General features: G+C 35.8%; 1 protein-coding gene across 1 annotated transcript in view; it reads left to right on the top strand.

Annotated features, from left to right (window-relative positions):
- Window positions 1-24,430, top strand: part of LOC144456202 (uncharacterized) — a 55,951-nt gene extending 31,521 nt beyond the window's left edge. The window contains exon 2 of the mRNA XM_078150638.1: window positions 24,113-24,430. The gene's annotated coding sequence lies outside the window, so the exon portion shown is untranslated. The remainder of the gene's footprint in view (window positions 1-24,112) is intronic.
- Window positions 24,431-24,641: the final 211 nt, after the last annotated feature.

The following is a 24,641-nucleotide window of genomic DNA, read 5'->3' as shown; positions in this document are numbered from 1 at the left end:
AGATAATAGAGATGGATGTGTCTAGCAAAAGTAAACTGTTGTAATAGCTTTTACATGCATAGATCTTATCAAGTCCATCAACCGTTGGATGGTTCAGTAGATTTTGTTGTTTTTCACTCCTTTCAGTCATGGCCTACTCTTCATAACTCCATTTAGGGTTTTCTTGGCAAAGATACTGAAATGATTTGCCATTTCCTTCTCCAGCTCATTTTACAGATAAGAAACTGAGACAAATAGGGTTAAATGACTGGCCCAGGGTCACATAGCCAGTAAGAATTTGAGGCCAGATTTGAACTCAGGGAGATGAGTCTTCCTCACTCCATGCCTGGCACTCTATCCACTGTGCCGCCTAGCTGCCCCATTCAGGAGATAGTGTGCTGCTACATCTGGAATCAAAGGAACTGGGTTTAAATCCTGGTTCTTCCATTTACTTCTCTGTGACCTTAGACAAATCACTTAACCTCTCTGGGCCTCAATTTCATCTCTAAAATAAGGTGATTTGACTAATTGCACTCTACAAACACATAGGTTTGGAAGGTATTTGAATAGAAATTATAACTGAACCTACTGGAGCTGATAAGATTAGCAACTGAGAGGTATAAAGAGGGAAGAGAGGATGCAGGACAAAGTCTTGGGGGATGCTAGCATACATAGAAATGAATACTATACAATAATCCTTCAAATGAGAATGAGAAGGAGCAGGCAGACAGGTAAAAAGAGAGCCACAATAGAGTAGTATCACAAAAATCCAAGGAAGTGAGTGTGAAAGAGGAAAGGGTGGTCAATAGTATCAAATGCTGCAGAGAAGTCACTGAGAAGGATGACAACTGAAAAAAAAAAGACCATTGGATTTTGCAGTAAAGACATCATTTGTAACTTAGGAAAGAGCAGTTTCAGTTAAGTAGTGGTACAGAGACAAAGTTAAAAGAAATTGAAAAATAAGAGGTGAGAATGTAGAGGCAATGCAGGTCAACATCTCTTTTAAAGAGTTTGGGTATGAAAGGGAGAAAAGACATAGAAGATCAGAGAATCAAGTAAAAAAATTTTTTTTAAAGCATGGAAAACTTGTGCTTGTTTATAGGCAGCAGAGATAAAGTCAATGGATAAGAAGATATTGAAAACTAAGGAAAGAGCCAACCATTCTGGAAAGCAATTTGGGATTATGCTGAGAGAGTGATGAAAATGTCCCTCCTCTTTGATCCAGAGATCCAACTGCTAGGCATATAATCCCAGAAAAGCAATACTTTAAAAAAGGCCCTATATACAGCAAAATATTTATAGCAGCACTTTTTGTAGTACCACAAAAACTAGAAACAAAGTAGATACCTATCAACTGGAGCATAATTAAACAAACTGTGGGACATATATGTAATCAATTAATTATTGTGCTATAAGAAATGATGAATATGAAGAATATGGGAGGCATAATAAGACATGGGAAGCAATGGAAAATGAAGTAATAGAACTCAGGAAAACAATAGAGTGACTAAAATAATGTAAATGGGAAAAAACACATCACTAACAGCATGAAAACTGAACTCTGTAGTTACGATTACCAATCTTGGCTCTGAGGAAGAGATATGAGAATGTGCTTCCTGTCCTTTGCAGAGGTTGGGGACTTTGGATGCAGAACATTGCATTTTACCATTAGAACTGATTGGTATGTAGCTTAGTTATGTTGAACTGCTTTTCCCCTCCCTCTCCATTCTTTTTTGTTCTTGTAATAAAGAAGGGATCGATGACTTTTTGTGGGGTGGGCAGGAGGAGTAGACTGGGAAATTAAGGTGACATAAAATAAAAGATATTAGTAAAAACTAAAACAAAACACGAAAGAAATTAAGCAAATAGAAGGAATGTTGGAAAGGGCAACCTAACCTCCTGGAGAAGATGTGAGAGAATCAAGAACACAGATGAAAATTAGAAAGAAGAACCATCTCATTTTTGGAGACTGCAACAAAGAAGAAGTTTGGAGATTGACCTTGATTTAAAGTGAGAGACTGGTTGCGAGCAGAGAGAGCTGAAGGAGAATGGCCTCTTTTTTTTTTCAAGTTTGACACTCTACTGAGAGGGAAGGTAAAAGAGTAATATAGGTAGCTTGGTTTGAGAAGAGGCAGTTTGGAATAGCTGCTATGAGGAGTTCCCAGTCAATATGTATTGGGCATGCAACACTGAGGGCCTAAATAAGATTGGATAACAGAAATTTGAGGTTTACCCAGTAAGCATGGTTGCAACTTTCACAAGTGTAATTCTGAAGGAGAAGAAATATGAGGAATAATTCAGAGTTGGAATTTAGAAATAATAAGAGCAATGAAAGGACAATGGGATAAAGGATTCAAGGGTGGAAGAAAGTATAAAGTTGAACCAATGAATTAAAAAGTTGATATTTTTTAGACAGAAAGTGGGGACAGAGCTGGAGAAATGGCTTGGGATGTATGAGGGGATGAAAATGACAGGATTTTACAGTATGGACTGAAAATTAGTGTTTAAGTATAAGAAGAGCTGGAAGAACAGAAGATTATTTGCAGAGGAATTTTAGAATTATGGATTATGAATGTGAAACACTAGTGAACACTAGTTGAAAAGTGAGTTGAAGGTGAGAAAATAGAGGCAATGAGGGAATATATCTTTTTCAAAGATTTGGAAGATTGTAGGGTCAAATGAAGGTCACACCCACCTACTCCATAGACTCTAGTGGCTTCCTATTCTTTCTGTGATTAAATAAATAAGCTTCTCTGTTTGTCTTTTAAAGCCCTTTACAACCTACCCTCAGCCTGTGCCCTTTCCAGTCTGTTGTCAGTTACTCTTCTTACCCAAACTATCCTTCTTACACACTACACTCCCATCTCTGTGCTTTTGAACTCTCTGTAACCAGTGCCATCTTCTCACCTTCAACTCTTAGAATCTTATTTCCTTCAAAATTTAGCTCAAGTGCCACTTTCAATATGAAGCCTTTCTGGATTCCCTCATCTGTGATAATACTTCCTCCACCTAATTACTTTGTATTTTTAAAATATATTTTGTTTATGCTTACATGCTGTCTCCTCTCATAAAATGTAAACTACTTGACAGCAGGGATTATTTCATTTTTTGTCTTTGTATCTGAGTGCCTTATGCCATGTCAGGCACATAATAGGTACATAACAAATATTTGATTCATTGATATTGAATTCCCTACGTGGAATTCCATTCTACTTAATGCAGATCAGCAACTCTTCTATAACTTTTCTTATCTTCTTGAAGGGTTACCTGGGGTAATGAGAGGTTAACTGATTTTCCTATCTTCCTATCTTCACACAGATAGTCAGGGGAAGTACTTGAATCCATGTCTTCCTGACTCATGCCTAACACCAGCCTAGTATTCACTATATCTTCCTGCCTCTCACACAGTAGAGTTAAGTGGCCCAGAAAAATATTCAAGTAAACATCAAGTGAATTGCCCTGGGTAACTGAGGATTACCTATGCCTGATGTAATTAAGATTCCAGTGTTAATATATATGTTCATGTGAGTCTGACAGAATGAACTCTAACATAGATTTCTCAAAAAAAAAAACCTTTTAGGTAGAAATTAACATATTTTTAAATGGCAGGAATCCATGTACAAATTTCAAGTCAATACATTTTGGAAACTGCTACAGTGACTTTGAGTGTGCACGTGTGTGTGTGTGTGTGTTTAACTGATATCAAAAACTAAAGAAGAACTCAAGACCTATGTTACTTTCCTCTAAAAGCACTTTCCCTGTAGCACTGCCTATAGAACTAAATGACTGTAGCAAGGAGAGACCCTAGGCAACTTCTCTCCTCAACTGATGCTGGAAGAGAAGAGCCATAGTTAAAACACTAATCACCTTCCTCCGCAGTACTGTGGTAGTCCAGTCAAGAAAGATTTACTAACACAGACAGACAGCAAGACAAAAGAGGAATTTTCAGAATGAGTTGGAAGGAAATATGAAAGAATCACATGGGAAAAGAAGCAATAGAAATAAAAGGTGGGAGGGTAGAGAAAAAAAATGAGAAATAAACAATAAAATGGAACTTTATTGTGCTGAAAAATTGGACCATGACAGTAATTTTTAACTTGAAAAGATTTTCTGGAAGTAGGATCCAGATGACTGTCTTAAAGGAAGAATAAGGATCAGTCATGTATATACTCATTCTATCATCCTTTACATTTTCCATTCTCATCTTCTTACTTATGAGGAATTTAGGGGAGATCTTCAATGAATATGAAAAAATTACCAGAATTACTTTGTTGTGTCATTTAACATTGATGATAAGACGATCAGTGTACTTTCTGAAAAGTAGCACTTCTAGATCATTTCAGCCAAAATACCTCACTACTTAAGCTGTTTGCTTCAGAGTGATTTAAATGATTAACTAGTTATGTCTTACAAGGGCAAAGTAAGTCAAGATTTTAGGCAATTCAATATCTTATCATCAGAATGATGTAAAACCTCACCTACATAATAGTATTTATGCAAGAAGATTTAAAATAATCTTATTAAAATACAAATATGTCTAACATGCATTTTAATTATTATGAATCGGCTTATTAAATACAGCATGAATTTATTTTGGGAATTTGGAAGGAAGAAAACAGTTATAGTATCAGGTAACATCAAAGTTAAAACATTGATTCTTCGACACATACACAGAAAATCCTTCATATTGTCGAAACTTTTGGAAATAATACCATGTTACCATCCCTGGCACTTATTTATAGATTTTAAAAGGATGCTAAAGAAAGTAATTATGCTGCTAAACTATCCCTTAATGGAATCAGAATCAGAGTCAGATTTTGTGAGTAATTTGCATAACCACTAGAGAGAAGTGTGGTCTTACAGTCTCATAGTCTCCGTATACCTCAGGGGACAAATTTGATAGTATTCTAATTCTGCTTCTGACGCTACTGGGATATTGGGCAAATCACTTCCCCTCTCTATTTACACTTTCTGATCTGTGAAATGACAGTGATAATACCTATTTTCCAAGAGATGAATGTTTTCAAAGTGCCTTGCACCTAAAATAATCACCGTGTTCTGTATTAAAGCATGAAATTGCTCTTCAATATCATCTCTAAAAAATACCCCTTGGCTCATAGCTAATGGAGGTTCCTGAGTGAGTGATGAAAGCATTGATAATCTAGAGCATTGCTTGCTTGGTGATGAGTGATGATACTGAACTATTTAGTCTAATGGAAGAGATAAAAAATGGTATCAATTATATAGATTTTTGACAGCTGTAAACTGAAATTCACACACCAAACTATAGAAAACACTTTCATAGTGTTTCCCAGATGATGGAAAATTTGCCAAAGGCATGGAAATTCACAGAAAATGGTTTGAATAAGTATACACACCAGCCATCGTGGTCTCCTCAAAACCAGACTTGACCATGACACCCCTTCCACCTCATGAAGCCTTTCTACTTCTGTCCTAGTAGATTTCCTTTTCCTTGGTTTGGCTAGTTCCTCCCAGATCTCCACTTGAGAACACACTCATGCCAACCATCAATACCTCTTCAGACTCATACTACTGTGATGCCCCAGACCACCTCTCCATGTTATGGTTATATGCGTACTTTCCTGCTCCTCTCCTTCACACGTTTCAGCACTCTATTATGTCTTCTCCTCCTCAAGAGTAAACTTTTTGAAGGCAGAGACTGTGTTTCTTTTTTCTTGTATTTGTATTCCCAGTATTTATCATAGTGTCTGGCACAAAGTAAGTGCTTAACAAGTTCTCTTTGTCTCTCTGTCTCTGTCTCTCTATTTATGTCTTTCTGAGGAATCACTTTACAAAAAACAGTGAAATGTAGTTGGAGGGGAAGGGCAAGCCTGGGAAAATCAAGTCTTGAAATAGCAAAGTGTCACAGCAGATAGAGCAATGGTCTTTGAGCCAGAAAGACTGGAGGTCAAATTGAACCTCAGATATTTACTTAGCTATATAACCCTGAGCAAATCATCTAACTTCTGCCTCAGTTTTATGCTCTGTAAAATGAGGATAATAATAACACCTATCTCCCAGGGTTGTGAGAATAAAATGAGATATTAGAAAGTTCTCTTAAAGCAACATGTAAATGCTATTTTTTGTTGTTGTTGTTAATTTTATTGTTATTATCAGATGCAAATATGCCAACTCTGATTATTCAAAGAACATTTTGTAGAAGAAATTGAAGGGGCAACAAATATATGTGAAATGGAACAGATTTATTGTCACTTCTATATTGACCTATTTTCATGAACAGTATTCTAACTACTTTTGATCTCTATCACCTTAGTACCCAATATGCTATGAGGCAAAGTAGAAATCTTACCAAAAAAAATTGGTAGTGTTGGCCAAAGTCATTCATGAGAAATCTGAGCTGGAGGTATTCAGAGACTGATTATCAAACTCTTTCAAGAATGATTCTAAAAGAACACAAAAAGCCATAACTGTATTATCACTAAAAAAAAAAGTAGCTTGTTGGTTATATCAACAACTACTAACTTAAATGTCACCCCTTTTATCTCTATAAAATATTTATGAGGTTTCTCTATATCAGTGTGGATGATATATGGATAAAAATACATACTGATTAGATGATGACAATGGTGAAGTTCAATGGTCAGCTCATTGAATTATTCTATATATGGATGTGTGTGTGTGTGTGTGTGTGTGTGCCTATGAGCATGAGTGTACAGAGATAGAGGATAGATGAATATCCTGAATGGACAGTGCACCCTGAAGAGATTATGGATACAATGGAGAATCAAATTTGTAGGATAATTAGTATAATGCCTGGCACGTAGTAAGTGCTAGATAAATGTTAGCTATTTATTATTTTTATTCAAACTTCTGTGTTGTTGTGAACAAATGTGAAAGTATTGATTCAGCAATGTTTTTCTTTTTCTTTTTTTTAAATATAAATTTATTTATTTTTAGTTTTCAACATTCACTTTCACAAGTTTTTGAGTTCCAAATTTTCGCCCCATCTCACCCCTTCCCCCACACCAAGATGGCATGCATTCTGAATATCCCTTCCCCTAGTCTGTCCTCTCTTTTATCTCTCCCCCCTTCTCTTATCCCCTTCCCATTCTATTTCCCTGTAGGGCAGGATAGACTTCTGTACCCCATTTCCTGTATTTCTTGTTTCCCAGTAGCATGTGAAAACATTTTTTTAAACATATGTTTTTAAAACTTTAGGTTTCAAATTTTCTCTCTTCCTCCCTCCACACCCACCCTCATTGAAAAGGCAAGCAACTCAATATAGGTTGTACATGTGCAGTTATACAAAACACTTCCATAGTAGACATATTGTGAAAAACTAACTCTATTTCCCTTAAATCCTATCCTACCTTCCCATTTATTCTATTCTTTCTTTTGACCCTGTCCCTCCTCAGAAGTATTTACTTCTGATTACCCCTTTCCCAATCTGCCCTCCCTCTATCATCCCCCTGCTCTTGTCCCCTTCTCCCCCTATTTTCCTGTAGGGTAAGACAGATTTCCATACCCAATTGAATGTGTATGTTATTCCCTCCTTAAGCCAAATCCTATGAGAATAAGATTCACTCATTCCTCTCACCTTCCCTGTTTCCCCTCCACTGTGAGAGACTTTTCTTTTCTGTTTTTTTTTTGTGAGATAATTTACCCATTCTACCTCTCCCTTTCTTCTTCTCTGAGTATCATCCTCTCTATCCTTAATTTTATTCTCCAGATATGACCCCTTAATCTTCAACTCACCCTGTGCCCTCTATCTATCTATCTATATATACATACTAATTTTTTTCCTTCAACTACCCTAATACTGACAAAGGTCTCATGAGTTATAAATATCATCTTTCCATGCAGGAATAAACAGTTCAATCTTAATAAGTCTCTTATGATTTCTCTTTCCTGTTTACCTCTTCATGTTCCACTGGAGTCCTGTATTTGAAAGTCAAATTTTCTATTCAGCTCTGGTCTTTTCATCAGGAATGCTTGAAAGTCCTCTATTTCACTGAATGACCATTTTTCCCCTGAAGGATTATACTCAGTTTTGCTGGGTAGGTGATTCTTGGTTGTAATCCTATCTCCTTTGCCCTCCGGAATATTATATTCCATGCCCTGCGGTCCTTTAATGTAGAAGCTGCTAAATCTTGTGTTATCCTGATTGTGTTTCCACAGTACTTGAATTGTTTCCTTCTGCAGCTTGTAATATTTTCTCCTTGACCTGGGAACTCTGGAATTTGGCTATAATTCCTAGTTTTCCTTTGGGGATCTCTTTCAGGAGGAGATCTGTGGATTCTTTCAATTTCTATTTTGCCCTCTGGTTCTAATATATCAGGGCAGTTTTCCTTGATAATTTCTTGAAAGATGTCTAGGCTCTTTTTTTGATCATGGCTTTCAGATAGTCCAATAATTTTTAAATTTCTCTCCTGGATCTATTTTCCAGGTCAGTTGTTTTTCCAATGAGATATTTCACATTGTTTTCTAATTTTTCATTCTTTTGGATTTTTTTTACAGTGTCTTGATTTCTCATAAGTCACTAGCTTCCATTTGCTCTATTCTAATTTTGAAGGAAGTATTTTCTTCAGTAATCTTTTGGACTTCCTTTTCCATTTGGCCAATTTTTCTTTTTAGAGCATTTTTCTCCTCATTGGCTTTTAGGACCTCTTTTGCCATTTGGGTTAGGCTATTTTTTAAGGTGTTATTTTCTTCAGTATTTTTTTGGGTCTCCTTTAGCAAGCTGTTGACTTGCTTTTCATGATTTTCTTGCATCACTCTCATTTCTCTTCCCAGTTTTTCCTCTATTTCCCTTACTTGCTTCTCAAAATCCCTTTTGAGCTCTTCCAAGGCCTGGAACTGATTCATACTTTTCTTGGAGGCTTTCGATGTAGGAGCTTTGACTTTGTTGTCAGCAATGTTTTTCTTAAAGTGACATTCAGAAGATCTGCATGTATGTAAACTTTCAGTTGTAGAAAAATCATCTAGGAAGTTTTAAACTATTTCATAGGCTGATGTCTTTAAATACATAGAGATGTTTTAAAAATGTGTTCAAGATAATTTACATAATCACAAATATCACTGAGTGATAATGCAAAAATGAGCTTCACCTGTTGTTGTAAGCAAGCAGTAATGATATTTCATATTTTCCCTTTAAAAATTCTTTTGTACATTCTAAAAGGGCAAATGTGTTTTAACCCACAAAGTAAATCGAAACTTTCTTGGTAAGTGGTTGCTTAAATTAGAGTTAATGTCGATTTAGTATTAATATTAAAAAATTAATTGAAATTTAGTTCAAAGCTTATTTGTTTACATATGTTATGTAAATTTGTCTTAAAATATGGTACACATATTTCTTGGATATTTATGTGATATTAGCATCAAGTTTACATATACATATATATTATAATATGTGATTGAGTCATATGACAACTGTGAAATGTTTGAATGTAAAAAGAGGGGAGTCTGTTTTTTTTTTAGTGATTACCAAGTCCTTAAAATGTTTGACCAGTTTTGACAAAAAATACTGTCTTATATTTTTTGTACTCGAAAAATATTTGAACATTCCTCACCCCTGATTCACTCCCATCGCTTCAAAAAACACCTTTATTCAGGTGACTCTTACATCTATATCTATAGAGCTGACCTCTGTTCTCAAGCCCCAATCATATTTCTAACTATCTATAGGATATCACCACCTGGATATGCTGCTATCGCCTTCAAAGCTACATTTCTAAAGCCAAACTCACTTCTTTCCCTCTAAACTTGATAAAATTCACTATTTATGTTCCTAGAGCCATCATCTACCCAGTCTCCTATTTTCAAAATCATGGAGTTATCTTTAGCACTTTACTCCTCTCCATCTCATATTTAGTCATATAACAGATATTGCTGATTCCACCTCCAACACATCTCTAGCATCTATTGTGTCTTCTCTATAACTTTTGTCACCACTGTAACACAGGCCTTATTTATCATCCTGATTGACTATTGTAATAGCTTCTTTTTTTTTTTTTGGTTACTATCTTCCCTCCCATTGTAGGGAAATGGGAATATAAACTCCATAAGTGATTAATAATTGCTTTTTGGATTGGGTTTAAAGTTGGCAAGGCACCTTACATACATTATCTTATTTATGTCTCTCAACAACCATGCTAGGCAGATACTATAATATAATTATCCCTATTTTACAAATGGGGAAACTGAGATTGAGAAAAAATTTAGTAACTTGCCCATGCTCACACATCTAGCAAATATTTGGTGGGTTTTAGACTTCAGGTTTCCCTGACTCTAATAAAAGCATGGCATCCATCCTACCATATAGCCTCACACCTTAACTAGGATTTTAACTTAGAATTAAGAAGAGTCTGAAATATTGAGATTTATAATGGAGAGATTTTGATGGAGGTGGATGAAAAGCAGTAGTAGAGTAGTAATAGGAGTAGGAGTAGGAGTGGTAATAATATCATTTATATAACACCTTAAGGTTTGGAAAACACTTCATATATGTTATCTCATTTGATCTATACAACAACCCTTGGAGGAATATGTTAGTATTATCCCCATTCTATGGGAGAAGGACACTGAGGCACAGAACAGTCATACAGCTAATACATGCCTCAGGCTGGATTAATACTTATGTCTTCTTGACCGTAAGTTCCATTCTCTATTCACTGTGCCACAGAGCTACCTAGAAGTGAGGAATGGTTCTGAGCATTTCATTCTAATTTAAGAAAGATTTATTAAGTGCCTACTGCATACAAGACATTGTGGTAGGTATCAGGGATTCTCATTAGATCTTCATAGACCTGTACAATGGGAATTATGTCAGCTAGGCTATATAATGAATAGAGTCTTGGGCTTGGAGTTAGGAAGACCTGAGTCTAAATCCAGCCTCAAACATTTACTAGTTGTGTTACCATGGCTCAGTCATTCCATCTTTGTCTTAGTTTCCTGGACTGTAAAATGGACATAATAATAACACTTGCCCCCCAGAGTTGTTGTCAAAATCAAATGAAATAACATTTGTAAAGTAGCACAGTACCTAGCACATAGTAGGCACTTAATAAATATTTGTTCCCCTCCTTTTCCTTCACCATTTAGCATTGTTTTTCTTTTTTTAAAATTAATTTTATTTATTTTAGTTTTCAACATTCACTTCTACAAGATTTTGAGTTCCAAATTTTCTCCACATCTGTTCCCTCCCCTCACCCCAAGATGGCGTGCATTCTGCATACTCCTTCCCCTAATTTTCCCTCCCTTCTCTCACACCCTTCCTTTCTCTTATCCTCTTCCTCTTCTATTTTTCTGTAAGGCAGGATAGATTTCTATACCCCATTGCCTGTATATCTTATTTCCCAGTTGCATGTAAAAACAATTTTTAAACATTTGTTTTTAAAACTTTTGATTCTGGTCTATGCCCTTTTAAGTTATTTTAATTTATTTTTAAATTATATTTTTAACAAATTTCATATAAGATGAACATTTCTCCCTACATTAGGTAATAACAACTTTATAGTTGAATGCAGAAAAGGAGAAATATTAGATGCATCCTTTTCAGATCAAAATGCAGTAAAATTATACTTAATAAGGGGCCATGGAAACATAGATAAAAAAATTAATTGGGGATTAAATTATCTAATCTTAAAGAATGAGTGGGTTAAGTAATAATTTTTATTAATGAGAATGATAATAATGAAACAACATAAAAACCTATGGCATGCAACAAAAGCAGTATTCAGACAAAAAAAATATCAAAATGCTTACATAAAAAAAATAGAGAAAGAGCAGACCGGTGACTGGAGTATGCAGTTAAAAAGACTAGAAAAAGAACAAGTTAAAAATCCTCAATTAAATACCAAATTAGGAATCCTAAAAATTAAAGGTGAGATTAATAAAAATTGAAAGTGAGAAAACCATTGAATTAATAAGTAAAACTAGAAGTTGGTTTTATGACAATATTAATAAGATAGATAAATCATTGCTTAATATGATAAAAAAGAGAGACAAAATTAGTAATATCAAAAATGAAAATGATGAATATATCCCTAATGAAGATGAAATCAAAGCAATTATTAGGAGTATTTTGCCAATTATATGCCAATGCACTTAATTTAAGTGAAATGGAAGAATATTTATAAAAATGTAAATTGCTTAGATCAGCAGAAGAAGAAACAGAATATCAAAATAAACATATTTTAGAGAAAAGAACTTGAATAGGCCATAAATGAGCTTCCTGAGGGGAAAAAAAAGCATTAGAACCAGACGAATTTATAAATGAATTCTACCAAACATTGGAAGATCAACTACTTCCAAAACTAAATAAATTATTTGTAATAATGGGCAAAGAAGGACTCCTACCAAACTCATTTTATAAAACAAATATGGTGCTGATACTTAAACCAGGAAAAGCAAAAATAGAGAGAAAAATTATTGACCAATTTCACTAATGAATACAGTTGCAAAAATTCTAAATAAAATACTAGCCAGGAGACTACAACAATATATCATAAAGAATACATATAGTGATCAAGTAGAATTTATACCAGGAATAGCAGAATTGTTTAACCTAAGGAAAATTATTCATGAATATATCAATAGATGCAGAAAAAGCTTTTGACAAAAATACAATATTCATTCCTACTAAAAACACTTGAAAGCATAGGTATAAATGGAAATGTAGAAACATCTACCTAAAACCATCAGCAAGCATTATTTGTAACAAGGATAATCTAGAAGCCTTCCCAATGAGATCAGGAGTAAAACAAGGATGTCCATCATCACCAATATTGTATTAGAAATGCTAGCAATAGCAATAAGAGAAGAAAAAAAAGAAACTGAAAGAATCAGAATGGGCAATACAATAACAAATTTTTTTTTCCAGGGGATACTATGACATACTTGGAAATTCCTAGAGATTCATCTAAAAAGTTAGTTGAAACAATCATTTTTAAGCAAAATAGCAGGATATAAAACAAACCCACATAAATAATCAACATTTCTATATATCAAAAACAAAGCTCTGCAAGAAGAGATTATAAGAGATACCCCCTTTAAAATAACTGTAGACTGTATAAAATACCTGGGAGTATACCTCACAAGACAAACCCAGGAAATACATGAACATAATTATAAAACACATTTTATCCAAGTAAAGTAAGTTTTAAATAATTGGAGAAATACTAATTGAACATGGGTGGGCAGAGCCAGTATAATAAAAATGATGATTTTTACCTAATCTGCATATTCAATGCCATCTCAAGTGTTTGGAAGAACAAAAATTGAGGAATATCAAAGGAATTAATGAAAAATGGAAAAGAAGGAGGTTGAGCAGTAATGGATCTTAAACTGTATTACAAGGTAATAATTTTTAAAACTACCTGATAGTGGCTAAAAAATAGAAAGGTGGATCAGTGGAACCCAGTAGACATACAACACACTGTAGTAAATGATTATAGTAACTGTGTTTGACAAAAATATTTAAACTTTTGATATAAAAATATGCTATGTGATAACAATTGTTCAGAAAACTGGAAATCACTCTGTCATAAATTGGGTATACACCAATATCTTGCAAGATAACGTCAAAATGGATAGATGACCTACATATAAAGGAAGATACCATAAGAAAAGTAGAAGAATAAGGAATACATTATGTGTCAAATTTATGAATAAGAGGAGAATTTATGAACAAATAAGAGATAGAGAACACTGTGAGATATAAAATGGATGACTTTTATTACATAAAGTATAAAAAAAATTATACAAATAAAACCAGTGTAGTCAAGATCGGAAAGAAAGCAGAAAATTGCAGAAAAAAATTATTGGAGATAATTTTTGAAATGAAGGCCTCATGTCTTACACATTTAGAGAACTTTGTCAAAGTTATAAGAATATGAGTCAGAGGATATGAACAGGCAGTTTTTCAATGAAGAAATCAAAACTACACATAGTTATATGGGAAAATATTCTAAATCATTATTGATTAAAGAAATGCAAATTAAAACAACTTTGAGACATCGTCTCACACCTGTCAAATTGACTAGAATGATAGAAGGGGAAATGACAAATATTGGAGAGGATATGGAAAATTTGGGACATTACTACACTGTTGACGGAACTGTAAAGTGATCATTTTGGAGATCAACCTTGAATTATGCCCAAAGAGTTATAAAACTGTGTATACCTTTTGACCCAGCAATACTACTAGTAGGTCTGCTTTCCAATGTGATCAGGATAGAAGAGGGGGAAAAAACCATATGTTCTCAAATATTTATAGCAACTCTCTTTATGGTGGCAAAGAACTGGAAATTGATGGGAGGCCCATCAACTGGGGAATGGCTGAGCAAGCTGTGGTATGTGATTGTGATGATACACTACTATGCCATAATAAGTGATGAACTTAGAAAAACCTCTTATAAAAACATGGAAAGACTTGCATGAAATAATAAAAAATGAAATGAGCAGAACTAAGAAAATGTTATGTGTAGTGACAGCGAGATTATTTAAATAATAATTGTATACAACCAAATAATTCAAATCCATTCCCCAAGGATTAAAAGTTTGGAAAAAATCTTTAAAAAAACCCAAAAACTATTAATAACCATATGTAAGGATGATCTACATCACTAAAAATAAAAAAAAAATGTACAAACAACTCTGTGATATTGCTTCACATCCCTTTTTTCAAATGCCAAATATAATAAAAAAAATAGAGTTGGGTAATATAGGAAGGACAAAGGAAGGATAGACAAGTTGATACATTGTTGAAACTGTGAATCCTTCCAATCGTTTCGGAAAATAGTTTTAAATTTTGCAATAACAGTATTGAATTGTTAACCTTTTGACCTAGTAGCAAGTTCACTACTTGGAACTTTAAGGGGGTCATTGACAGAAAGGCCTTCTATATGTCACAATATCAATAGCAGCACTTTAGTGGTACCTAAAAGCTAGAAACAAAATTGAATGTCATGGTACACTAACATTAGAAATGGCAACTATAGGGGGCAGCTAGGTAATGAAGTGGCTACAGCACTGGCCCTGGAATCAGTAGGACCTGAGTTCAAATCCAGTCTCAGACCAGACATTTCACATTTACTAGCTGAGTGACCTTTGGCAAGTAGCTTAACCCCATTGCCTAGCAAAAAAAAAAAAAAAAGGCAACTATAAGGAATTCAGAGAAACATGGGTAACTTTGCAAGAACCAATATAAAACTAGCAGAATATGATATACACAATAACATAATATTCTAAAGACTATCAACTTTTGTTAATTGTAGTAACTTAACTTTCCTAGATAACTGAAGTTCAAAGATACCTTTTTATTCTGTGTGGGGATTGGCAGAGGCATTTTTCTTTTTCTTTGTTACAATGGAGGGTCTAGTGGGTCAGTGTAGTTAGAAGGAAAGGCTCTTAGAAACCTCATTTCTAAAAGAAAAAAGACAATTTTGGAGGGGGAAGGGTTATGTATAGCAGGTATGGAATAACTGATATAGGACAGAGGTTCTTCAAGTAAAATCAACTCAGCACATGCTAAGTGCCTACTATGTTCCAGGTATGGACAGTGAGGTGGTGCGGTGGATAGAGTACTGGCTCTGGAGTAAAACTCATCTTTCTGAGTTCAAATCCATCCTCAGATGCTTATTAGCTGTATGATCCTGGGCAAGTCACTTAGCCTCATTTTCCTCAGTTTCCTCACCTGTAACATGAGCTGGAAAAGGAAATGTCAAACCACTCTTTTATCTTTTCCAAGAAACTCCCAAATGGGGTCACAGAGAGTTGGACAAGACTGATAAGACTGAAAAACAGCTGAACAAATGTGTCAGGTACTGTGCTGGTGCTGAGGATACAATAAAAAGCAGTCACAGCCCTTGCCCTTAAGGAGATTACAAGCTAAAGGTGGGGAGACTATACAGAAGCAACTATGTACAAACAAGATATATACAAGATAAACTGGAGATAATCTCAGAGGGAAAGGCTTAACATTAAGTAGGTTGAGGAAAGGCATCTTGCAGAAGGTGTGAAGGAAGCCAGGGAAACCAAGAGGTCAAAGTGAGGAAGGTGAGAATTCTAGGCATAGAGATTAGCTAGTAAAAATGCAAAGTCAGAATGTGAAATATCTTATGTAAAGAACAGTAAGGAGGTCAGAGTCATTAGATTATAAAATGAATGGGAACAAGGTGAATGAAACCTGGAAAGATAGCTATTGGCTAGGCTATGAAGGCCTTTAAAAGTCAAACTAGACTTTACATGTGATCTCAGAGGCAATAGGGACTCACTGGATTTTACTGAATAGAAGAGTGACATAGTCAGACTTGCACTTTAGGAAGGTCAATTTTACAGAGGGGTGGAGGGTGTCTTGAAGTGGAGGGAGACTTGAGGCAGGGAGACCAGCTAGAAGGCTATAGAAGGTTATAGTTTAGATATGTGGTGATAAAAGCCTGGATCAGGGAGAAGACATGGGTTCTAGATTTTTTTTTTCCCATGGAGAGATCCCAGAAGGGAGAGAAAGACCCTGAGAAGAAGGCAACGCAATTGAAGTTGTAAGTTATCTATACTTTTGATGTTTACAAAAGCTTTTATTGTTAAAATTGTTCCATGGTAAATTATCTTTTCATGTAATTTTTCATTAGATTTGGACAAATATTTTTACGTATAAACCATTAGTAGTTTTAGATATTGCTTTGTAATTCAGCATTCAATCAATGTCTGTTTCAAAAATGCTGACAAATTAAAGTCTCAAAATATTATAGAATAAAGAATATCCTGGACTTCTGCACTCATTCCTGGAATGCACTCCCTCTTCTTCTCTGACTTTCAAAATCCTTACCTTTCTTCAAGGCTCAGCCCAGGTAGAATTTTCTACCATGAAGCCTTTCCTCATTCTCCCTAGTTAGTGTAATGCTCTCTTCTTCCTCAAGTTTTCTTAAAATGTTTTGTTTGAGCTCACCCTTATCTATGTCTCTCCTTGCATCTTTGTGTGTGTGTTTTATACCCCAGTACAACATAACCCCTTTGATGGCAGAAACTATTTCATTTCTGTCTTTTTGTTCCCAGGACTTAGCAGAATGCTTTGAGTATAGGAGGCACTCAGTGTGAGTTGAGTTGAATTGAACTGAATTCAATATACTCTTGCTCTCAAGTATCTCAAATCTACTGTAATTCTATTAAGAAAATACTTCTGATGTTCGAATAAAACTTGAAATGTGTGTTGTAGATGAAATAATGGCTTGACAATTATCTAATCCTCTAGCTTTCAAAGAAGTTTTTGTTTCTATATTAGTGTCTTGTAAGGCTGAACAATTGGGTATTAAACCTGACCGGTTTTTAGCTGGCAAAGATTTTTGGACATAGTCCAAATACAATTTATCAGAATTTGAAAAACATTCCTTTTGGTCCACGGAGAAATAGCAAGTTCAGATAGTGGACAGCAGATATTGTAGCCTTTGTTATAAAATAAATATTTTACTCACAGGCAGTTCAGTATTTATAGGCACATGCTAGACTTTTATTCTTGCTTTCTATACTGGGATGATGTGGGTGGAGATGAAAAACATCCCAAAATAATTATTATTGAAAAGGGAGTAAATAGAATGTGATCTTTTCTCCTTTAATGCATCCCTGACACATAGCAGTAACACTAAGCAGATTTAGAAAATTGGAGGATCTAAACCTTGGGTCAAACAAACAAAAAAATAACATGTTGAGAGTAAAAATAAAATGAGATAATATGCATGAAGTGCTTTGCAAACCTTAAAGTAATACATAAAAGTGATTAAAGTAATACATAAATAAAATAACACAAAATACAGCAATATTAATAATATTAGTAAGAAATGCCAAGGAATAGATTTATATGGGGGTACGAAGGCCATGTTTATCACACTAATGAATCAGATTTTAGGAATGTTTCTATACAGCATAATGGCTAGAGTCAATCTCAGTATCATAAAGACTTGGTTTCATACCCAGTGCCTAACTCTGGATAAGTCATCTTATTATTACCCTCCAGGCCATTCTCTAAGATTATAAAATGCCCCACCCCCACCCCCAGAACTGCTTTGTGTTGGTAAGTTTTTTTTTTCCTCCTGAGAGTCCCCATACCAAGGAGATCAAATTTAAATGTATTTCTAGATAGATAGATAGATACGTACATACATACATATTTTTCAAACCCTGAAAGTTTGAGAATAGACAAGAGTGTTATGGCTGGAAATCATCTTAGAAATCACGTAATTTAATACGTATGAACACATATTTTACAGATAAGAAACTGAGGTTTAACATGGAGAAATCATTTACCCAGGGTCACCCAGTTCAGTAACATATCCTCTATAAACAATATTGTTCAGCAGAAGTGATACAACTGTGTTAAGCTTTTATAAACTACTTATTGTGTAAAATCGTAGATAACATGATTATATCAAAATAGTTCTGTTATGTTCAAATATTTTCATATTGTACAAAGGAAAGGTCTTAGTCCCATTAATGAGCAATTTTGGTCAGAAATGTAGTTTAAAATTGTTGGACTTGGCCAATAAATCTATTTCAATGTAAATTAATCACTTATTAGTTAGGAGGGAATATTAAGGACCCAGATACACACTGATATATAACTCTCTATAACTTTGCGTCTGTTGGCCCTGGGTACTTGAGTACTCTTTTATTCTCTTCAGAGACTAAAAGATCTCGGAAATTCCAATTTAAATACGGTCTTGGGGGTAAAGATATGATTAGTAGGATAATCCTATTGAGATTATTCCATGAGAATTGGCAGGACACAGGGTTCTTTGCAGCATAACAGGTAGGGGGTCACCTGCCTTGGCCCAACCTAGAAGCTATACCTTACGTACCTGGCACTGAATCAAGGATCATCACTTGGGGTCATAAAGATCATGCTTAGACATGGAAGTGAATCTTGGGGAGTCACACAGTTTGCAGGTAGACAATCAATTGCTCCCATGTTCCCCTTTACTATGACTCCTACTCACATTACTCAGATGTTCCAACCTTCAGTCTCTTTGCTCACATGCTTAAGTGTCACTATCTACTTGGTCTCTTAATTATATCATACATACCCAGGGAGTTAACTTGTTGGGCATGTTACACTACACTGTAGTTGTGTATTAATGGGATGGCAAATGAGGTGTCTTGTTGTTTTTATTTCTGAGAGAAACAAGGTCCATAACTTTATTGGTGGTCTAGTCAGTCAGTTAACAAGCAATTATTAATCACTTAGTTCCTTATCCAACTTACTTCCCATTATTCCTCCATCCCATCTCAGCTACATATAAAGATAGTCATATCCTTGATGTTTCCATCACCTGCAAATGTTCAGCTACTATGTTCATGAATTCTGAAATTCCTTTTTCTGACTGTAATCTATTGGATTTTTGCTCTCCTTTCTCCTCTTAAAAAACTACTACTACTCTGACTGTAACCTCTAATCCCTTGACCCCTCATTTCTCTCCCAGACCATTTCCCCTATGCTAGCTACTCTTCTCTTTCCCTCATTTTGACCCCTTGGTGAACCAGTTCACCTCTACAGTATCCTCCTGTCTTGAATCCGCATCCTCCTTACATCACCAATTACACCCAGCCAAGCCTCATTCTTGGATCACTCCCACCATTTGCCACCTGTGTGCCTACACATGTGCTGCTGAATGAAGGTAGGGAAAATCGTTCAGTCATTCTCACTGGGGAACTACAAATTTATGTTATACAGCCTCAATCTCAACTGGACTCTCTCTGCTCCTAGGCAATCCTTATTCTATATCTCCGTTATCAACTGACTATCCCACTCTCCACAGAGGCCTTTCCAAACCTTATTATCCTTCCTCAAACATCCCATAACTCTCCTTATCTCATCCCTTCAGTCAAGCATTATGTCTCATATTTTACAGAAAAAAAATTGAGGCCATTTGCCATGAGTTCTCTCTTTTTCCCTCTTCCTCATCTCTTTTCACTCAAATGTCTTCTGCCACTGTCTCATCCTTTACTTCTGTCTTACATGATAATGTGGCCTTACTCCTTACCATGCCTAACCTTTCACTTGTTCAAGTGATTCCACTCTATCTGGTCTCCTACAGATTGCCCCCTCTGTCATCCCCAGTCTTTCACTTAATTCCGATCTCTTCCTATTTACTGGCTCATTCCCTACTGCCTACAAACATTCAAATAGCTTCTCAATCCTGAAAAAAAAAAACCTTGCTTGATCTTTCCAACCCCACTAACTATTATAGTATATCTCTTCTGCCCTTTGTATCTAACCTCCTTGGAAAGGACATTTATAATAGGTGCTCCCACTTTCTCTCCTCTCACTTTCTTCTTTATCCCTCACAATACAGCTTTTTGACCTTATCATTCCACTGCAACTCCTCTCTCCAAAGTTATTGAGAATCTCTTAGTTTCCAACCCCAGCAGCCATTTCTCTGTCCTCATTCTCCTTGACCTCTCTTCAGCCTTTGACACTGTTGATCACATTCTTCTCTTTGATACTCTCTTTTCTCTAGATTTTTAGGACCCTACTCTCTCCTGGTTCTCATCCTACATATCTGATTGCTCTTGCTCTATCTCTTTTGCTGGACTGTTTCCAGATCATGTCTTCTAACTATAGATGTCCTATCCTGGGCTCTCTTCTCTTCTCCATATATATATTACTTCTCGGGTAATCACATCAGTTTCCATAGATTTAATTATCATCTCTGTGCTGATGATTCTTAAATCTATCTGCCTTTCAGACATCTCAAACTGGATATCTAGCAGACATGTCCTAACTCAACATGTCCAAAACAGATGAAACAAAAACCAAAACCAAAACAAAACCAAAAAACTTGCTCTTCCTACCTTCCCTATTAATGTAGAGAGTAGAGTAACACCATCCTCTCAGTCCCTCAGGCTCACAACGTAAGACTCATCATAGACTGCCTATTATCTCTCACTTCTGATATCCAATTTATTGCCAAGGCTTTTTAATTTCACCTCTGTAATATCTCTTGAATATACTCCCTTCTCTCTTCTATCACTGCCATCATTCTAGTTCAGGCCCTCCTGGAATATTGTAATAGTCTATTGGTGAGTCTACCTGCCTCAAATCTCTCACCACTCCGTGGTAAAGTATGGGAAACTGAAGGAGCCCATCAATTGGGGAATGGCTGAACAAGCTGCTAAATATGAATGTGAAATATTATTTTCAATAAGAAATGATAAGCAGACATATTTCAGAAAAACCTGGAAAGATTTGTACAAACTGATGCAAAGTAAAATGAGGAGAACCAGGAAAGCATTGTACCCAGTATCAACAACATTGTGTGATGACCAACTATGAATGACTCAGCTCTTCTCACCAACACAATGATCCAAGACAAGCACAAAGGACTCATGAAGGAAAACGCTGTCCATGTCCAGATGAAGAACTGATGGACTCTGAATGCAGATTGAAGCATATTTTTTTCACTTGCTTTATTCTTGTTCATGTTTTCCTCCTTTTGGTCTATTTCTTCTTTCACAACTGTGACTAATATGGAAATAGGTTTTACGTGATAACATATGCCTAACCTATATCAAATTACCTATTATTTTTGAAAGAAGGGATGGGAGGGAAAGAGGCAGAAAAAATTGGAAGTCAAAATCTTGTAAAAATGAATACTTAAAATTATCTTGACATGTAATTGGGAAAAATATAAAATACTATTGAAAAAAAGAAAAATATCTCACCATTCCAAACCGTCCTCCATTGAGCTACTAAAGTGACTTTCCTAAAGTGTAAGTCTGATCATGTCACTACCCTACTCAATAAACTTGGCTTTTTTATTGCCTCCTTTGGTATTCAAGACCCACCCTTCCTAACTTTTTAGTCTTCTTGAACCTTGTTTCCTGACAGGTACCCTTTGACCCAGTGACACTGGTCTCCTGGCTGGTCCACCAACAAGACACTCCATCTCTTTTCTCTAGTCTTTTCTTTGGTTGTCCCCTATGCCTGAAATGGTCTTCTACCTCTGCTCTGACTGCTGACCTCATTAACTTCCTTCAAGTCTAAATTAAAACCTCATCTTTTACTGTAAGCCTTTCCCAACCTCTCTTAATTCCAGTGACTTCTCTCCTTTAATTATTTTCTTTTCATTCTGTTTATTGCTTGCTTTGTATTATTGGTTTGTATGTTGTCACCCCATCATATTGTAAGCTCCTTGAAGGCAGGACTTTCTTATAACACAATATCATCCCATCACATTCATGTATCATAACTTGCTCAGGCCACCTACATTTTCAATTCTTTGTTACCACTGAAAGAGAACTACTGTGCAAACACACATGTATATATATGTGTACCATGTATGGGTATATACATGTATATGTGTGTATACATACATGCAGAGCTTTTATCCCTCCTTTTGATGGATGTAATATTATCCTCTTACAAGGCTGTTGGTGTACAGAGCTATAGAGAATTTAAAGAGAGGGAAAATGAGACATAGATCAGATTTTGGTAATATAAAATCATCATACGTGAGGTGGTTTGTGGTATTTAGTTATATGCCTTTCACTTTGTACCTGTACTCATGTTGGCTGTTGCCCTGACCCTTTTGGGAAGCCAGGAGAGCAAGCTGTGTGTCTATCTCACATTGGTATTTCTCCTGTTGTGCACATTGAATTTACATACTTCTCTAGAAATAAGCACAGATTACATATTAGTCTTACGACTTTGTGCTTTAAGGTTCAGGGAAAGCTGCTTATCTATGGCATCTGAGATTTCTACATTGTTCTCAATATAGATTGAACTTCTTCCCCCTCACTTTCCCAGTGTGACTTGCATAAAACTTGAGGGTTGACTTATAATTATGTTCTTTTTGGTGCCCCAAACACAGCTCAGTCCTTGTTGATCTTCTCTACAGCAGAAAAAGCAAGGTAAAAGCTTTTCCACCAGCCTGCACATATACTGGTTGTAGTTCTAGTTTTGCACGTTGAAGTAAATTGATTCCTTCTGTTTTCAGGCTCTGCATACCCTCCTACATCACTCCCTGGAGTACCTTAGAGCTAGGAATCTCATCAAATCTCCCCTCCCTCCACCTCTGAGCTTTAGTAACTTGCCAGTGGGGGTGGTAGGAGGGTATCCCTGGTAGTCCCCCTCCTTGAAGAGATTGCTTTTTTTTTTAGATTCTGTGACTCAGGTTTTGCTTCCCACTCATAGACAGATGATTCTAGGACTGCTGTTCACAGCTACAGAGGATGTTTTATGAAGTTCAGTATCATATTGAAGAAAAGTCAGGGGAAAGGAGGCAAGGGTAGTAGGCCAAACAGAGTAGCCAAGTTTTAAGCTCTCAGCCTAAGATGGAAACTGCTCTAGCCATTGAATGGTGGTAGAGGGAGGATAGAGAAGAAGAGAAATGAGAATGAATTAACGGGATTAGCTTCATCCTCAAGTCCTGAAATACCTCATAGCAACATTGACTTTCTCACTTTTCTTTCCACATGATTTCCACTCCATTTTTTGACTTCATGCCTGTTCATTGACTATCCCTTATTCCTGGAATGATCTACCTTCTCGTCTATCCCTCTTGGCTTCCTTCAAGACTCAACTCACATCCCACCATCTGTACAATGCTTTTCCTTTTCCCCGTTACTTCCCTTCCCCCCTGATTCTGGTGTCTTACCCTTTAACAGTACCTGCTATTTTTACCATATATATATTTTATATGTAGAATTACTTGTCTGTTGTTTCCTCCATTAGAATGTAAGCTCCTTGAGGGCGTGGACCCCATTTTTCCTTTCTTTGCATAGATAGTGCTTGGAATACTGCCAGAAAACAAACATTAGGTACTTAACAATTTTTTTTTTTTTTACTAACAGATACACTGACTAGAGTATTCAGTGCTAGAAGGGACAGCAGAAGTTATCTAGCCCTTCTCTCCTCATTTTACAGATGGGGATCATGAGGTTCATGGAGGTTAAATGATCTGCTCAATGTCACACAGGCACTAAGTAGCAGAACCAGGTCTTCTGACTCCAAAACCAGTCCAGGCTCTTTGTACAATATCATACTTTCATCTTATATCACACAATGATGCTTTATGTTTTTCTGGGGCCAAAGTTTATTTTATTTTAGAGAAAAAATAGCTGACTTCTCTCAAATATATTTATGTTCTGTGTCATTTCTCAGGCATCCAGTACATTGGATAAACATCACCTGGAAGATTTATGGAAGGAAAGACATGAATATAAAAGTCCATGGAATAATAAGGCATGGATGAGTTTCAACCTGCACCAGTGAAGGAGATAGTTTCATGGACTCTTTGAAATACGGAAGGCTTTTTAAAATACAATTAATTAATGAACTAATTATTGGTACGTTCAAGTACTCATAGGAATCTGAGAGCTTATCAATTTAGGAATGCCCTGCAATTATGCTGATAATAATACATCCATGCCTGCTCATTCTGTGTTACTCTTGCCTTTGTCTTCCCATAACTTCAATAAAAGATACTCATCCTACTGTTGGAGGCCTTCCTTTATGTCTCCTGACATTCTGAGGGTTCCAGTGGGGCATTCTGGTTATCTACCATCATCCTTGGTTCTTGTTGCCTGACCAGCTCATATTTTCTTCCTATCACACAATTCCTTATTTATGTCTTTTATTTTGTTCTCCAGAGTTCCTCATTTGTTATACATTTCAGGCTGCTCACACATAC

This window comes from Phascolarctos cinereus, unplaced genomic scaffold, assembly GCF_003287225.1.
Source record: "Phascolarctos cinereus isolate Bilbo 61053 unplaced genomic scaffold, phaCin_HiC Scaffold_3;HRSCAF=262, whole genome shotgun sequence".
NCBI lineage: Eukaryota > Metazoa > Chordata > Mammalia > Diprotodontia > Phascolarctidae > Phascolarctos > Phascolarctos cinereus.
The sequence above is the reverse complement of the archived record's forward strand: the minus strand, read 5'-3'. Positions and strand labels throughout refer to the sequence as shown.